Raw genomic sequence first — 19145 nt, 5'->3', positions numbered from 1 at the left:
TCTCAGTAGTCAGATCTTCTTAAAGCACATTCAGTGACAAAACACAACCATTTGCAGTGGCCTTTGTGTCATTAAAGAAATTGGATGAATTTAGTGTTCCTAAGGAATGCTCTTAAAATCATTCTCTAGTGTTCCTTAGATTGCAACAATTCTCAAAGTAGTTACCTGGTATGTTTTTTCTGGCAAACGCTAAGACAAACTGTTGCTTCATTGGGCCTGAAGATTTCAGCAGTTTATGGTGCTCTTCCTAAACCCATGTTCACTGAGAGATGTCCATAGATGTGAAAAGATTATAGTCCAGGTGCAGAGGTGCTCAAACACTTTAAATAGGACTGTCCAGCAGAAAGTTACCATATATCAACGGCCTGATATCTCAGTGGCCAGCTGGAGAGCAGTTGCTTAGCTATTGGACTGGAGCAATCATGTCAGGTTTTGTGCTACTCACTGCAGTACCAGAAGGGCAGCTGTGACTTTTACAGACTTCCGAACATCTGTGGGCTGAGGGTACCTCTGACAGCAAGAGATGCAATGGCCATTCCTTTTGCTTCTGAGGCAATTTTGCTTGTGTGCTCAGCTGAAACTGAGAAAACAGGACTTGAAGGTAGTTTTAGCAGGACTTTTCATCTATCGTATGGACCAGCATCTGGGTTATGTAGGGATGAATCAATCCCATTTTCTGATCAGGATGGCCAAGGGAAGCTCTCCTGATGTCACCGATATCTACAGTTGACATATCTCCTTGGTGGCAGAGAACCAAGCAGGGGACATGGAGATTGGCTAGCACATAACTGATGTTCTGAGAGGAGTATTAATCATGTGAGAAACATAAATTCTTCCTGAGGATGAATAAATTCCTTTGTGTATCCTGCTACCACTGGTACCTGTAGGAGAATGCTGACGTTGAGGTGTGCTGATCAGCCACCTGTCCAGCCTGAGGTTACAGGGCATTCCTCAGTCCAAGGTCTGAAAGAGGAGAGATTATGACTCAAGTCCGTTGGGTCCATTTGACTTCTTTGAGGAGAAGAAAATGTGTGGCAAAACCTTGTGGTCCTCTTGGGGGAAACAGAGGCCACAATCCAAGGACATCAATTTAATTATCAACAATCTCTTTTTTTGGAAAGGAAATTGCTGGTCTGAGAAGAGCATCTTATCGAAAATCTTGAGGGTAAAATCATACTATTTGGAGAATACGTACATTCACAGTCTAATGCTCATTGCTTTTTAAGGTAGTTTTTGCTAGCTGAAGACTTGATCTTAGAAGTGCTTCCCATCTGCACGCAAAAAGGAAGTATTGCTCACTTAATGATAAAAATCTCCCTCTTGCACCAATTAAAAAGTCCATGTGGCTGCGATTTCTTTAGTACTTTAGTCTATTATAACATCCTAAACTTGAACAAAAAGTAGGAAATACTGCCCTTCAGACAACTGAAAATCTTTGATGTTGTTTTCATCTTTGGGGAAGATGAGAATAAAAAAATGCTGTGTTCTGTTCCGTCTGTACTGTTTATAAGCCTGAACATGTCAGTGTCAAAGGATTTTGAATATATTTTTCCCTTGAAATTCAGTATATTCTTAGTTTAAAAAAAAAACGAAGCTGAAATTAAACGATTGCTGAGACAAATTTTGATGTATAGATATTCTTACTGGTATTTGTGTCTTGAATACTGAATTGATAGTACAGGCTTGCTTACAAAAAAAAATAGATTGGTAAATGTTTGCATTGTGAATTTGGAGAGCTTTCTTCTTAAACATTATTTTTTTGATGCAGCACTCAAGTGGGAACTCTTAATTTCACATCATTAACTTCTAAAATTGATTTGGTAAACCAGCTGGTTATTGGCCCAGCCACTTACCTAGCCTGATTTACGATGTCTGTCAGTGCCTTCAGCTCCATGTGACTTAAATGAGACTTATAGATAGATGCTCAGCAGTATTAAATATGAAGCAAATATCTATATATATAAGCAACTTACCCTTTAATTTTTCTAATCTTTTGGGTAATAGAATTTTGGCTGGTGATCTTCACTGCTGGCTTGGTTCCCCTTTCTTCCCATGGGAAAGAGAAAGCTTTATAGCCAACTTCAGTTACCTCATCCAAAAGATGTATTTTAGTGGTAAGTATCAATTAACTTGATCATTGTAGTAAGACATCTAACAGTGGTGCTTGGTTGGTTATTCCACAGGTCCACAGGTGTCCTTTTTCCGTTTTCATTTCTGCTCTTCTCTTTTTGACCTCAGTCTGTTTGGCTACTTTTGCCTTTTGAGTTGATTTTGTTACTTGTACACAAGTATGGTTGGAAGATGCCTGAGAAAACAAAGTATATTTAATATCAGAGTGGTAAATTTTGACATGCTTAGAGAGGCAGATGAGTCTTTAGTGGATTTTTAAAGGTAGTTATGTGCAATTCTGTGCCACTGTATCGTTACTAAATGCTGACCCCTGGGTTGTAGCATTTTTACGGAAAACGACTGAAGTCACTGACTGGAGAACTGTTTGAATTGCACCAGGACAGTAACTGCCCTGAAGCATGGAGGCACGGTCAGCTAACAGCTCTGTAAGGTCTAGTTTCTTGGTAGAAGCTCTTCTGTTTTTGCCTGCGTAGCAGCAGGAGCAGGCTGGCTGCTGAGATGTCTCCTGGATGAGCATGGAGCATCCCAAATTTTCTTTTGCTGTTACTTTGTCCATCCCTAAGAATGATGCAGCTGTGCTCATAATTTGAAGGTTAAAGCAGCACTGGTTGTCTTGAAATACCCCAGCAATGAAACAAGCTTTGGTTTTTCCTAGCTCTCTCTATACCTTTCTGCAGACATTTGTGTTCATTACAGATGCTCTTCTGTGTCATTTCAGCTTGCATCAGGTCAGTATCAGTAAGATGAGCTTGGATCTGCCTTCAAATACTGTTACTGGCTCAGCCACAGCCACTTCACTGTTCTATGGATTTCATCTTCACTTTGCATTTTTCCTTTTATGTAGATTCTTGTGTTCTCTCTTTTTACTCTGAAGTTACTCAGCCTCACAAGAGTGTTCTTGATTTCTTTGCAAAATGCTTGGGGGTACAGCTCTAATGAAAGGTATATTAAAAAACTTTGTGGGATTGTAAAAGTAATGATCTCCCTGAAGTAATATTAATTTACTCTGTGTCTACTTTGCTAATGATGGTCTGAGATACTGATAATTAGATTTGTGTCTGAATTTTTGAGACAAAAAGGAAACCAGGAGAAGCTGAACTGGGAAAAAAATAACAAGCCTATGTGATGTCCCCATTTATGAGGCATTCTAAGTGTTTTGTCCTTGGCCCCATCTTGCTGGTACATAAAGCAAACAGGAGTTGTGTTACTGCCCGAAAGCTGTGTTATAGCAAATAGACAAAGATAAAATAGAAAACAAATAACTTTTTTCTTCTATTCTGTGGGAAAAATCTCTGCGAGGCTCAGGCTAGAAAATGTGACTCTGAGTGGTGCTTTTGGACGTGGTGTAAATTATTTTTTGTTTCCACAGCTTTAACCACAAGAAGGAACAATACTGTGGAAGAGGCTGGTGTGAGCACACTGCCCAAGTAACATTGCTGTTGCTCGCAGTTACCATGTTGCCTGTAAATCAATTTCTTCTATTGATACAGAACCAAACCCTTATTTAATGTTGCACATGAGGTTGAAAGATCAAGCCTGCCAATGCTTTTCTTTATCTTCTTAAGATTTTTTGGTGAAGCGTCAGTTCCCAAATCCTCTGAAGCTTCTTTGTCAGTCCCAGCTGTGCTATGGGGCTTTGGCAGGAGTCCTGCACGTAAAGCAGGAGCCAAACCAGTGCCTGGAGATACAACTGGAGCCCATTGCAGTGGGAGGATAGTGGGAACCAGATACATGAGGCTACAGGTGAGATTTTATTGTATTCCCACTCTTTAGCTTGAGAACAATTCAACAGTTTTCTATATTGGGCATCTATATAGGAACCGCATTTTGGGATGCATCAGAAAGCTGTGCAGTTTATATGGCAGTCATTCATTGAGAAGAATTAGGACAACTCTGTGCTTATCTTTGGTGGCTTCGTAAATATTAGGATCTTTGTTTTTCAGCTGTAAGCTTAAATTTAATCCATCTTTCTGAGACTGAGATAGCACCACATGCTCAGACACAAGGTGTCAAGGGTTTTTTCATTGTCACCAAGCTGTATTTTTCTTGGGCGTAATTTGAAACCAAATCATATTTACTTTTTACTTCTAACATGTGCTAGAATAGAACACTATTTCATTTGGCTTTAATAAGATATGGAAACCTACCTGTGATTGCTGGCATGTAAACAATGCCTGGAAAGGCATGTAGGAAGGGAGCATGCGAGGAGTTAACACACTTAACAGTCCACGAGCCTGTCAGAATAATTAATGCTTCCAATAAACATGCTAATTAGTTGACATGGAGAAAAATCTTCCTGCGTACATGTTGGACTTTCTCATATTATCCAGAATGCAAACACCACCTTATCATATCTTTACCTTTGAACACTACCTCTACATCATTTCCTGCGTTTAGACACTTGTTATTGACTCTACAAAGAGCAGCAAAAAAAAAAAAAAAAAAAAAAAAAAAATCTGACAGCAGGCAGCTTTTCCTGCCTGGAAAGATTAACTGCTCAGCACTTTGCATTTCAATTACCTAAAACTAATGGAAAAAATATTTTACGTTTTAGCCCCTGATTTGGCAGACTACATGGACAAAAAATATTTTGAAACTAGAAATGCGTTATTCTTCTGAAAGTGGTTGAAAAGTGTATTAATATATTGGCTGTAATATAGAAAGCTGCATTTTTATTTAAGCAGCTATTATGCAAATTTTAATCAATACTATTGTGTCTACTCTTTGCTAGTGTAGCTATGCTGCCAAAATTTTAGCTCTTTCCTGATGTAAAATTTATTTTAGAATATGCTTATATAAATTGTTTCCCATAGGGCAGGACTATTCTAATCTTCATAAATTAGCTAAAATAGTTTCTTATCCTTACCAACACCCACAAATAATTGTAATCAGTGGGGATTTTTCTATTTGAATGGTCATTGTGTGGTGTAAAACACCAACTTGAATTCCAGTTCTCCATTTGTTTTGTTTGAACTCAAAGTTTTCGTGCAGAAGGATGGTTGTTGAGAGCAGCACATGCAGATGACTTGAATCAAACCACTCACTGAATACTGTCCCTGTAAATTATAATTATATACTTTTTTTTTCCAGTGTTGCATATTTCAATTTTAACAAGTGCAGTGAATCTCTTGGCTTATGACTAAAGGACTTGCCAGCTTCAATATTTGATGCGTTCTCTCGCAGAGCAATCATGTATTTCTCCGCAGGTACATCATAGTTTAAATATTCTTAGTAAAAATATCATTTTGATCTGGAAATGAATGATGCAGAATGTAGCATGAAAGTATTATAAACGATAAAATGACGAAGTACTAGATGCTTCTGGGTTGCTTACTGTTGAAAAAAATTCTGTCCCAGCTGAAACTAAGACTATCTCATGTTTTCTCATCATGTACGAGAAGAACTAATAATGTGGGTTGAGTATTCCTTTGGCACAGTCATGCTTGTTAACATGGATTGCATGAAATTCTGTGTCTCTGAGTACAGTGAAAATGGTGTTTCCAGAGCTGCATCTGCAGCACAGTTCTGCATCAGAAGAGAAAAGAATCACTCTGCACACTTTGGGTATGTCCTTGCTGCAGAGCTCACATTATCTCACAGGAGCTGAGCACAGACTGATTCTATTGTAAAAAGCAGAAAACTCTTAATAAAGAAATAGAAGTTTGAGAGAATTTGGTTATTTTTAGAAACGTTTCTGCATAGGGATTAAACTCTCCTTTATACAAAACATGCTAGAGGTAAATATCCAATCCAATGCCTCTGCCAACTGTGTGAACGAGAATTAAGTGCTCCTTTCCACTGAGCTAGTTTCTTATTAAAACTTCTTGAATCAACATTTTCAAGTTAACAGGTCACAGTTTAAAACAATGTCTCATACCTCCACATTATTTCGTGTAATAGAAAAGTGACTTAGCACGTAAACAGTAGTAAATTGTGGGGGGAAATGTAACAACAAAGAGCTCAACAGACTCTGGTAGATCTTATCGCTATGAGGCCTCCGGAGTCTGGAGACAGGGCTAAAGTGTAAACAGAATACTCTTTAGTATGCACAGCTAATGTAGCCACATCTGGGACAGTGAAGGAACCCTTTGTTTGTTATCTATGTTGTTGGGAAGAACTTAAGGCTAATTAACCGCGAGTGGATTTACTGCTTACGAGTGAAGGATATATAAGATGTATGTTAAACAGAATAAGGACTTACTATTCTGATGCCACACTGAGAATTCTCTAACGGGACAAGCGCCGACAGTAAATGAAACTTTTACAAGTGGCGTCACCCGGGGCCAAGCAGCAGTCCCTCCGAGGGTGAGGCACAGTGGCTTGTCAATAGCTTTGTGTCTGGCAAATTTGTGATAGATCATCCAAATATCACCACCATCAATTGTCAGATTATCTGCTACTATACCTACTTATTTTTTTTAGTTTTCGATCAGGGAGCATCTAGTCTGATCATGATCAGTCTGAAAGAGAAAGATGCCTTTTCTTGTGCCATAGCTGAATACAGGTTTTGAACGATTAATGGCTAAGAGGACTACTGCTGGAGCGAGGAGTTGGTTAAAATATGGCTCTAAATGAAGATAAATTATATAGATGAATTTAATGAATGTGAAGCTTCTCTTATTTTCTTCTGCTTAAACTGGAGATACACATGTATCTCCCTAGACTGTACTTCCTGCAAACGTTTAGTATCAACAAAGCTCTCTGCCTCTTCTACCTCACTGCATAGACTAACACAAAATATTAATTTTTACCCCTAAGATTTTAATCAGAAAGGCAGAGAAATTTAATTAATCCTTTATTAGATGCGTTACTCTTCAATGGAAATGGCTGCGCACCAATTTGTTAGGCAGTATTCGTTATGCTAGCAAATATACTAATGTATTTACTCCTGCATAATAATGTATAGTTAGCAATCTTCAACATGGAAGAGATAGCAGAATCATTAGGAACTGCTGCTTTTGACAGGATTCCATTCTCTTATCATTGTTCAATATCTCTACTGAGATAGAAATAGTAATAGGGGATAAAAGGGTGTTCTTCAGGCAGAATAGCAAGTGAAAGAAGCTGACCAACCATCTCTGGTATCTCATAAAACACTCTTCTTACTGACAAACCAAATGAGTAGCAGAGGATGGTATTGTGAGTTACAGCTTCTGTCCCCTACTTGTTGTGCTACACACAAGCATCACCTCTGAGACCACTGCCTTGAAGCGAACAGATAGTTTCAATTATCTAATTTTCACAATGAATGAGACCTGTTTATTGGAAATCTATAAGTGGTTGGCAATAGAAAATGGCAACTATATCCCATTCCGTGCACTCTGATTTACAACCTCTTCTGAACTGCAGAGTGTAGTAATGTTATTTCTGGAGAAGAAAGATGAGATGTAAGTACCTGGGGCAGAATAAGCAAACTTTGTCTGTCTCCTTAATAGCTCTAAGGTGTTTGAGTTTGTATTTATTTGTAAGTGAGCAGTGGCTGCATATTCTCATCTGGGGATCTTCGTGCCAGAATGAATAACTGCAGATAATCACTGCTTTCCTGGATGTTCAGTCAATGTGTAGTGTAACAAGATGCCACATGTGGAAAACAAGCTAATAAGAGTGACATTTGCCAGGCTAACAGCTTAATATAATCAAACTGGCAGCAGCTTGTGACAATTTTACTATGAACTGCTCTCAAATATGCAGTGACATTTCACTTTTAAACAGCTTATTGTTTTGTTAGGTTTTGCACAGGAACATGTTCCTGTGCTATAATCCCTAAGTGTTTCCCAATGTGTCTTAGAATGCACACACTGCAAGGATGACCAAAGGCTTGTTCTTTCCCTCTAGCTTTTGCGTGGGGGACACATTCAAATGTTCTGCACAAGTCAGCAAGGAAGTGCTACCCTCTGCATGGACAGCCCTTGTGGCTCAAGGTGCCATCTCACCTGAGAAACAGCTTAAACCTGTGCCTTAAACCTGAAGCCGTTGAAAACTGGGGGATTACGATGGGGACATCACTGTGGCCAGGACATTCTCTGGGCAGCTACAGGAGAATGTAGGACATCCAGGATGGCTCCTACCAGTCCATGTGGCTGTGTCCTCTATGGTACTTTTAGATATTGATGGCTCCACATCCAGGTACATTGTTGTACAGGCTCTAACTCATCTAACAAAGGCACGCAGATTGGTGCTAAGATGCTCTTTGATAGACTGAAAGCTTCTACTCTGCAAGGGGCTATAGAAACTCTATTCATTGTTGCTGTTGTCTGATGGGAATGGGAGTGTGTTCCTTGGCTGTACTGGTCTGTGTGACCGTGGTGGGCAGGCACCATCAGCCCCTAGAAGGATTGAGCTACGCCTGCAAACATTTCTCTCTCCAACCCCTCAGTGTGAACTCCCTCCTGGTGTGGATTCAGCTGTAATCATTTGCTCTCTATGGGTGGCTTGATCTTTTGCGGCCCCTTGTGTAGCTGAATTGTGCATCAGCCATGCCTTGCGGACAGAGGAGCTCAGGTATTGCCAACCTTGCTTTCTGTAGAGGTATCGAATAGGACTCCATAACCCAAGCAAGTGTGGCACAAGTACAGTTTTCCTTCATTGCTTGTAGGAAGGTATCTTCAAAATTAGAAGTGGGTTAAAGAAATCAGCCCATTCCCTGGAAACTGAGCTATTCAGCTCAGCAGCACGGGCAGGGGATAAGCCGTGATGTTCAGTGGTCTGTCACATGCCATGGCTCTGGCTTGATGCCTCTGGACACTGGAACTTGGCAAGAGGGCAAAGTGTTTGAGACTGGCTGGTTGTGAGACTTGAAATATCTTTGTCTAGTGTGTTTGCATGGCCTCAGTGACTTCTGAAGTCTTTGGGAAATGAGGATTTCTTATTTTCAAAGTAGTTATTTTCTTTCATGTGAGATCTCGCCAATGTAAGTGCTGAAATCTCCCAGGATGATGAGTCTGGAATATTTTACCAGCATGGCTAACAGTGCATCTGTGAATGCCTTTTGTGGATTCATTTGCTCTTTAGTGTATAATGAACGTCAAATGAGCACGGAGGTCTTACAGGACGTTCTTGACTTCACTTCACTTCAGTAACTGTTATTAAAGCCTGTCAAGGAACCTATTCGAGCTTTGGTAAAAAATAAAAAGGCAGTCAAATCCTTTAAGAAAAATGTTAGAAAGGCAAATGAATAGAATTCTGTCTGAGCTAGGTAGAAAATAAAGTTTGGGAAATGAGCGAGGCTGCGAGGGAGGCAAAACTTCACAGGGCCCACACTGGTACCTATGTCACTGGGAGCGGAAGCCACTGATACACAGACTGCCTACTGCATGCAGCAGATGAGCACCAGCTTTTGGTTGCCTTTGCAGAGTGGCTGGAAGATTCCATGTCTTACCATTTGTGGGGCCTTTCAACTGTGCAGATGGCACAAAGAAGATGATGAATGCATACCTAAAGTGAGTGTGCCAGTTTATCTTTTTTAGGTTATTTTTCACCTTAACATGTACAGCTCTTGTGACGTTAAAGGGAACTTCATGGCTAACTTGAGACCAAAGGGAGGCATGGGCACTCCTGGTACACTCTTAGAAGAGGCTGATTAGAAGAATTCGGTGTATATGTTTTGTTGAGCTGTTTAAAAAAAAGACCCTAGAAGCTGCATTTAATCTCCATTGTCTGTTATGACACTCACTGTGTTTATTTCAGGTCTATTAAGCTAAAACTAATCATTTTTTTCTTTTTAAATTGCAGAAAATCACTGAGTAACAATGAGAAAAGTCAAGTTTTTGCTAATGGCCAACATATTTTCCTTAAAATAGGAGCTGCCTGCATTGGTGCTAAGTGTAGAAAGTTTCTTATTGATATCTTGTGCCACTTCAGATGCAACGATAATCAGTCTTTCTTTCAATAACGCATCAGCCTAACGTCCAGATCAATGACTGCATCTCTCCACAGTGTGGAGGAGAGAACGTATTCAACCTTTTACTGATACTTTGTTTACAGATACTGAAAATGCCATCCGAAATGATTTCACCTGCCTGGCACCTGCTCTTCTAAGCGCTGATCAAAGAGGATCTAGTTTGTTACCTGGGGAAGTGGGATTGAAGAGAAAGAGAAATCCAGTGTTGTGTTTGAGAAGCAGAATGCTCAAGAGCAAATCTCCTTTACTGGGGCACTGCTGACACAGGCTCACCCTGCTGCTTTGCCCTGGCCCTGTCATCTGCCCAGGAATGGGCTGTGATGGGGCATGGATTTTCTTGCATGAACAGCAGAGAACATAGTGCATAGCACTCAATGTCTCCTGCAGGCATTTAGAGCACAGAAAGCTGGTTCCCCCTTGTGCATGCAGTGCAGAAAAGGGAAGCAGTGCTGGGAATCATTTCTGCAAATGTGACATATAGAGGAATGCTCCTGTTCAGCAGCAGCTCGTCCATGATGAGGACCTCAGAAGAATATAGTGCTTGATGTATTTTCACTAAGGGTAAGCCCAAGCTCTAATGTAGCATTCAAACTACAAACTACACAGTGCTTAGAGCTGTTATTTCTAGCTTTTTTTTTTCCTGCTCTATTCAGACCAAGAATTTTATTTAAATTTGATATTATATCATCCTTGCACTGTGAAAATTTGCACAGACGTTTTTAAGGTCAAGGATGCTGCAGACCCCATATAGAATCTTTTAAGCTGCTTATGAATTTGAATCCTCAGTTGTAAATTTTCATGGAATTGACATATGATAGAGGACTGTAATTTTCAGTAGCAAAGGGTGAGATTTTCCACTCATACTCAAATTTTGTGGCTAATTCTCCATCCAGAGTCTGCTCACTGAAATCAGGCACATGACAAAATATGTCATATCCAAAGAGCATTCCAGAAAGATGAATGAATAGGTATGAACCCACTGGAAAATAGATGGGTGCAGATAACGCTTAAAGGTTCATGTTGTGCTCTGCCAAAATACTAAATACTTGAAGATAACATGAGAGAAGAGTGATCTGTGCTATTCTGCATCTAATTTCATTTTTATGGCACAGTTCTCCACACTGTAGATGATAAGTGAATGCAGCAGCTGGATTAAAAATATTAATGTCTTGTTTCCTATGGAGGAAAATCAATCCCTTCCTTTCCTTGAGGTATTTCCTATGGTAGAAAATCAATGTAATGTATTTTCTCTTATGTGAGTTACTTAGTGATTGTAGGAGGGGAAAACGCTATGCTTTACGTGAAGGTAATGAAAGCAAATCTTTATGTCTGGCAATTAAAATAATCAAATTTAGAATGAAAACAACATCTTCTTTAAGAGGGATCCAGGAATGCAGTTTGCGTGAAATCTGAACTGAACTTTGTAGTCATCCAGGACAGGCACGTGTTAGCCACCAGCATTAATTCGAGGAGGCTGCAAGGAAATGAGTTTTACTGAAAGCCAAAGTTGACAGGTGCCAAAATGCTGCTGTAGCCTCTTAAAGATGTTCCTCTGGTTCTAAGGGATGAGAATAAAACCTGGCTGCTGCTGCCCCTGCAGTGTGATTGCCTTGTTCTCTTTTTTTCCCAAGTAACAGATGATTGAAAACAGGGAGATGCGTCCTCGTGGTCCTCTTCAAAGCAAGGAGAAGGGATCAGGCAGCAGTAGAAAAATGTAGTACAAAATAGAAAGAACCTGATCAAAGCTGTCTTGATCTCCAATAGAAAACTGCACAGTGATGAAGGAAGCTATGTATGGAAATTCCAGAAACACTACTGCAATCACAGTCTCCTCCTCTAACCTGGTGCTGCCAGTGCCCAGTTTGCATAGCTGGAGGTGGGCTGGGCCATTTCTTTCCCAGTCGTGTTAATGCTTTTTTATTGATAATTATTCCACTTTAAACAGTGGAACACTATTTATGTAGTGCAGTGATATCCTTTAAAGTAGTTCTCATAAAATGGCATTAAAACTTTCTAGACGGTAATATCTTTTCATTTCTTTTCAGCAAATGTGCTGAGCTTGTGAGTAAACATTTTAAATGGTTTCCATTGCAAATGCACAAATCAAGTTGAATTCTGCTTGACAGCACCTCATTTGTAAAGAGGTTGTCAACCAGATCTTGTCTTCAGCCACATCGCTCCTAAGAAGCTGTCACTGAGGGAGGATTTCAGTCACGGGAGGAGAAATTGGACCTTGGCATCTGCCCACTTTGTAGGCTGTGGCTCAAATCTTGCAGGGGAAATAGCAGTCAGGGTGCTCTGTATGCCTGGGGGCAGTATTTAGGCAGGAAATCTCTGTCTTGTGCATCCATGCATTCTCTCAGCTGAAGAATGAGGTTATTGTTTGTTTACTATGACAAAAATTAAATAACTTGCAGAATGCTTATTTTTAGAAAAACTCATTCACATCTAACTTATTATTAATGACATAGTTCAGATCATTGATTTCACATCCCATATGGTTGGATAATGATTACATAAATGCCTTCAAAGAATGTATATTAATGACATCAATTATCACGAGTGATAGGCTTTATGGATTGTCATGAATATCAAGTGACACTTAGGGCAGGAACAACAATAACAGATGACACAAAGTTATGCAAAGCAATTAAGGTCAGGAAAATTTAGCTTGGTTTCTCTTTTTAAAGAAGGTTACTCAATTATAATAATGGTTAAATCTCTGCAGATTAAAAAAAAAATCCTTCCTCTGATTTCCTCCTGGGCGTTTAGTAATGGAACTCCCACCTGCTGTTTAACATTTTATCATGTCGTTACCAGTGAAAACAATTTGCACTGGCAGCACTAATTGAGTAGAAGCTTTCAAATGTTATTTTTATAGGAATAGATGTCCTGAATTTTACATGCTGACCACGTTCTTTGCTACCAAATCTTTCACTTGAAGTAGGATTTTTTTTTTAAATCTAATTTTGCTCTTTTTTTTTTTATGGAAAAGGCTGAAAAGCAGAAAAAAGAAAAAAGGGAAAACCAGATCTTTTTTTCTAGCTGAGAAGATGAACCGTAAGAGTCTTGCTCTTAGGAGCCATATAAACGCTTACAGGCACCATGGATCTGTTTGATGCTCTGTTCTGTTGTTGTTTCCCTTTGAAGTTGGAGGCTTTTGACAAAAGTGACATGCGTTATGCTTGGAGCAGGATTTATGTTGTGGTAAGATGTGAAATGGTGTGGTCAGGGGTATGGAGTTTGTAGCACAAGTTCTCTAAAAGGAACTATAAGAAAGAAAGGGACAAAATCATCAGCGGGGTCTGTTGTGATAAGACACAGGGAAATGATTTCAAACTAAAAGAGAGAGATTTAGATTGGATATAAGGAAAATGTTTTTTATGGTAAGGGAGGTGAGGCACTGGAGCAGGTTGCCCTGAGATATAATGGATACCCTGTCCCTGGAGACACTCAAGGTCAGGCTGGTTGTGGCTCTGTGCACCTGATGGAATTGTAGGTGTTCTTGTTCATTGCAGAGGAGTTGCACCAGATGACCTTCAAGGACCCCTTCCAACTCAAACAATTCTATGATTCTTGTGGATAGGTGTTGAAGTACTGTCCTGAGGAGTAATCTCATCACAAACCAGGAGGCAAAGGACATGGAGGGCAGCAGTGCTCAAGACAAGGTTTATTCTGGCTCAGGAGAGGTGACTGAGACCAGAGCTGTTTGGGGAGCACAGGCTTCATGGGCTGTATTTTCTACCAATGAGTTTTTCAACCATTTGCTTTTTTTGAATGGCTTAGTCACAAGTATGTGAAGTTCACTTCTACTGACTTCCAGAAGAGTGATTTAGAGTATTTGCTGACTTAGTGCCCAATGCAACTCAACTAGGGCACGTTTTCTGCTGCTACTCAGTTCATAAAAGCAGGGGAAGATGTTAAATCACATTTTAGACTCTGTGCTTTTTTCTCTCTGACTCTGTAAAGTTGCTGTGCTGCTGTTTGTCTTTTTGTTTGAGAAATGGAGGGCAGTGCTCCTCGCCAGCTTCATGGAGAGTTTGTGATAATTAATGATTGGAGATGAAAGCTGCTTGATTTTAAAGTGAGATTTTTGGCTTCTGTTTGCTGGTAGGCAACAAGAGGAGCAAGAGATGAAATCACACAAAGTCCAAATCACTTCACACTCTCCAGTGAGGCTTAAACAAAACCACTGTAGTGCATTCATTTTTTCTTCAGGATATGTAACAATGTAGAACAAGAATTATAATGGACAAATATAATATTTAAGTTTCACTCATCACACCATTCACAAATTCACACCACATCATTCACAAATATTTAAGTTTCACTCATCACTGTGTGACCTCCTTTCCTGCTGTATCTTCTCACTGTGGTCTGTCGACCTCTGGTTCAGGCTCTTATCTCTCCCTGTAAAACTCTGAGTTCAGGTTGAAAGTGAAACTCTGAAGCAGGAGCTGGAGCTCAGATGGACCTCTTGAATCTTCTGTTTGAGCTGTGGTTGTCCCACACAGCATTTCAATATTTATTTCAACCACAAACTCTTTTTGTACCCTGTGATCCAGTATTTCATAGTAGGCCAAAAATCATAAAATCACGAAGGATGTAAAAGACCTCTATGATCATCCAGTCCAACCTCACCCCATCTCCACCACACCCAATAACCATGTCCCTCAGTACCACATCTCCACAGTTCTTGAGCATCTCCAGGAACAGTGACTCCACCACCTCCCTGGGCAGCCCATTCCAATCCTTAATCACACTTTCAGAGGAGTTTTTCCTAATATCTGATCTGAACCACCCCTGGCAGAACATAAAGCCCTTTCCTCTCACACTATCACTGTTACCTGGGAGCAGAGGACGATTCCCACCTCACCACAACCTCCTTTTAGGCAGCTGTAGAGAGCTGTAAGGTCTCCCCTGGGCCTCCTTTTCTACAGACTGAACAAACCGAGTTCCTCAGTCTCTCCTCATAATTATGCTCCAGACCCTTCAAAATTTACCAAGCCATCTCCAGCTGCCTGACTTTGTCATTTTGGACCTCTCATTCCTCTTCTGAACTCAATCCAAAGCTCAAAGCTGACTTGGGCTGATCTGCAAGCAAAGCTGAGCACGCGATGATTGTATGACACAGCACTGCTGCGCTTGCACAGAAAGAGGTGAAGCAGTTGTAAGTTATGAATTGCTGGCTGGCTGATTAGATTTACAAGAAATTGTCATACCTTAAAACCCCAAATTATCATTTCTCACAAAAAAGAATAATTTATTATGCCATTAACTGTGTTCCTAGCAGGTTTTCCAAAGTGAAACCACTAACTGCTGTAAAAGTTTTATTGTGTGCTTTAATTTATTTCTCCCTCCAGTAAGGAAATGTCTCAAAGACGTATTTTGGTGTTCTCTACTGACATCATTTTTCATACATAGAGAGTAATATTTGTATTTGCTTGTTCAGTCCGCTGTGGTTTTGAAACCTGTATTGTTCACGTAAAATAAATGCTCTCCTCTCCTTTCTGCTCCCAAAGGTCAGAGACAAGAGAAGCCCAGCTAATTTCAGTTTTTAGAGATTGCATGGGAAGAACCAGTGCCTTCTGCACATCTGTGGCAATGTGAAGGATGGGAATGAACACAAAGGCAAGTGAGTAGCAATGCAGGGTATTTTAGTGCTAAGGACGCATTAAAGGGAACTGGATTTACTTCATTTGAGGCATTCAGGCTGGGAAAGCCATCGCACTGGGACCCCTGCGCAGTCAGTGGAGAGACAGAGCTGCTTCTGGGAGAAACAAGACTTTCCTATGGATGTGAGGGACATGGATAGTGGGCATGGTGAGGATGGGCTGATGGTTGGACTAGATGATCTTAGTGATCTTTTCCAACCTTAATGATTCTGTGATACTCTGTTTACATGGAGTCATCAGCATTTCTACCTAAGTGCACAAAGCTAGGTGAAAACATTCCTACATCTCCTGTGAAATACATGATATGAAAATAAAGTATCAGGCTTGCCTTTTTAGTTTGTTATGCGGGTGACTGTGGAAAGGACCTGGGAAAGGGATTAAGTACTTTGAAGTGAGACCAGCTGATTTCTGACCTCTGCAAGAGGGCTGTAAAATCTCAGTGTCAGAAAACAAGGCTTTGGTGGTTGTAAGAGTAACTTAAAGTCTTTTGTCAGAGCAGTACATAAACAGAAACCTGCAAGTATGTTTTGGTTGCATGAACAATAGATATTCCCCACGTGCTTGGTGAAGGGTTCTTATCTCCTGTAGCATAAGGGGCACCTCTATGAACAAAGAACAGGGGTGTATGGCAAGTCATGTGCTTGTCAGATCTGTTCTGTTCTTCCTTGTCCTTCTGATAAAGGTGGGATGTAGTGGGCTATGGTAAGTACTGCTGGAGCTGTGGGTGTCTGTAAAGGGGCGAGCATCTCTGACAGCAGGTACTGTCATACTCCAGCCTAAGATAGTTTACGGGATTGCCTTTGAAACTGATTGCATTTGCCAAATACATCCCGCTTTCTTTTTCACTCCTGTCAGATCCTGAGGGACTGTGCTTTCCCTGAAGCTGGCTGTCAGTGAGGTGCCAAAACAGGAAGAGTAATGAAAGTGTACTCATCCTATCTCACACGTCAGGCAGAGGGATGCGCAGCAGAAGGAGATGGCGGCAAGTATTAAATCCTTCATGGAAGATGCTTAGGGAAGCAGTAAGGCTCTGCTGCAAGCAGCTGAGTGCTGTGCCTTAGCAGAGCTCCACTAACACGCCTGCACTCACTGAGGAGGCTGTGAGCATGCTCTTGGGTTGCTTTTGCAAGCAGATGAAAGTCTGAATGAGTTTCATTTGTCCAAAAAAAAAAAAAAAAAAAAAATTGCATTGAAATTTATGCCAATTGCAGCATCCAGAAGTTATTTCAAAATTAACGGGAGATTATTTCCTGAAGCCCACACAAACATTGTAATCTGGGTACTGTCAGCTACTGTGATGTTTTACATGAGAGCATGGCAGAATGTTTTTAGAAGAAGAAAAATCTGTCTATGTTTTTTTTAATCTCCTACGCTGCTGCACATGTAGCAGTTTCAGCCCTGAATCCACAGTGTGTGAATTCAAATGTTTGATGTACAAACACGCAAATACTGTGAATTCTCTGAAAGTTGCTATGGCAGTGACACGAGCAAGGCGTGTGGTCTTTATTGAGAATGAACACATTCAATGTGTTCATTAAAAACAACCAGGGTGGTTTCTAATGTTGTTCACCCTTTAAAAAAAATGAAACGATGACAATACTGCTATATTACTTGTGGTAAAAAGAAATGAATGTTGGTTAGTGCAAGTAACTTAATTTAAACTGAATCGTCATGTCGTGCTACCTAGATTTCTTCTGAAAGATTCCAAAAGCAAGAGACTTCTGTGTTACACAAAAGCATGGCTATTTATATTTATTATAAATTCTTTTTTGTAGCTGTCTTCTTCAAGGCTTTCTTCATCTGTATGCATGAACCTTTCACCCTTGGTAAAACTCTCATGTAATGGCTTTTATCCAGCAGAACTTGTCCTTAGTGTAAAACAGCTGGTCTCACCACTCAATTTCTCTCTTTCTGTATATGTCCACGTTTTTATTATGGCATTAACCTTGGCCAGATGCTGTAGGGCATTCTGGAGGTGAGATGGTGGATGTTTAATTGGATTTTATAACCTTGATACTTCGATGTGTCTAAAGAGTTTAAAAACTTGCATTTGCAAAACCTGTGCTGAAGGTGGGTGACTCTTTCAGCTGCTTGTCGTTGCATGTTTGTGTGAACTAAGAAGTTATTTGTCATTTCTTCACACTTTCTTTCTCTTCATGCATATAAAAGAAGGTAGCATGCTCTGCCATTTTAAACTCTTTTGACGATACAGACACTGTGACTGTGGCCTGAATGTGGTGTGTTTGGGTGGTTTTGAATTGGTTCTCTGTGGTGTCATTTAATACCAGAAGGTGAGAGCAAACACGAGACAGTACTTGTTGGGATTTTTAAGAAACTGTTGCAGTGTTACCATGGGATAACGTCCAAACAACTCCAAAGTTTGACAGCAGAAATAGTAGAGGAGATGCTGTAGGAAGTGTTGTACAGTTTCTCCATTTACAGTGGAAAAATGGCAAAAATGAGCATATCAGTTGCACAAGAGATCATAGTATTGCTGCTTCCTATGCTGTGTGATAGTGCTGTGTCATAAATCTGCCGTGACAATGACTTTTTACTTCTTGGGCTACATTTTCCACATCCCACATTTGGCATGTGATTGAACTGCAGCCATTCTGTCTTTCCTCATGGCGCTCTTGAGGATGATTATCTTTCAGAGACTTCAGCAAGACTGAGCATATACTCAAGGACAAGCGCACATTTAAGTGCTATTCCAAAGAGAGATGCTTTCTTGAATTGGGGCGTGAGTATTTCGGGGAAGGATATGGATATCTGCTTCTGCTCTGCCACGTTCATTTGATCTGCAGTTGTCTGTGTCCCTTATCGTGGAACGCCTTCTTTCCAGGTGCATATGCAGTGTCCTTGCAGAGCAGTGGCATGGTTCAGCCCAAGGCTCTGGGTGCCCTGTGCCCACACGCTTGGTGCACTAAGTTTCCTACAGCTCCATTTCCTTTCCAAGAGCCGTAATGCAAATAACTAATAATAACACGGCTGTTGCTGGGGGAAAGAATCCTCCTTGTGCAAGTAAATTCACATCAGATGGAGTGGGATGTCTGCAAACTTGAAAATTAGATCGGGGAGAACAAAGAAGAAGCAGTAAGCTTATTAGATTCACATAGGCAGTTTTGTGCGAGCTTTCCCAGCTTCCTGGGAGAAGAAATATTTTCAAAATGGGTTTGATTGCTAATCTGATTATGGCAGCTCGGAAGTCAAATCGAAACATGAAATAAATGAAGGCTTTTGGAGTTATGAATTAATTAGAAAACTAATTAGGATGGATAAAAGAAATGCAAGGCGGTGAATTGTTTTTCTTATCTCAGAATAAGAACATTTAAATTGAAAGGATGATATTAAACAAAGCCTACAAACAACTGGAAATCATGTTAGTGGAAAGATAAGTACTAATAGGGGATTTTTTTTTTTTTAACATCATGATATGGCTT

The 19145-nt window shown here is 40.2% G+C and overlaps 1 long non-coding RNA gene across 4 annotated transcripts in view; it reads left to right on the top strand.

Annotated features, from left to right (window-relative positions):
- The window catches only part of LOC110400643, a 48773-nt gene extending 31964 nt beyond the window's left edge, over positions 1-16809 (top strand). For 3 of the 4 annotated variants that reach the window (XR_002439986.1, XR_002439987.1, XR_002439988.1), the window contains exons 2-4: positions 2005-2114; positions 15553-15665; positions 16561-16809. This is a non-coding gene — a long non-coding RNA (uncharacterized LOC110400643). Of the gene's footprint in view, positions 1-2004; positions 2115-9384; positions 9570-10113; positions 10592-15552; positions 15666-16560 lie in introns of those variants that run through there. The other variant, XR_002439989.1, reaches the window with a different exon arrangement.

The sequence above is a fragment of the Numida meleagris genome, chromosome 5 (assembly GCF_002078875.1).
Source record: "Numida meleagris isolate 19003 breed g44 Domestic line chromosome 5, NumMel1.0, whole genome shotgun sequence".
Taxonomy (NCBI): Eukaryota; Metazoa; Chordata; class Aves; order Galliformes; family Numididae; genus Numida; species Numida meleagris.
Note: the sequence above shows the minus strand (reverse complement) of the source record. Positions and strands in the feature narration are given on the sequence as shown.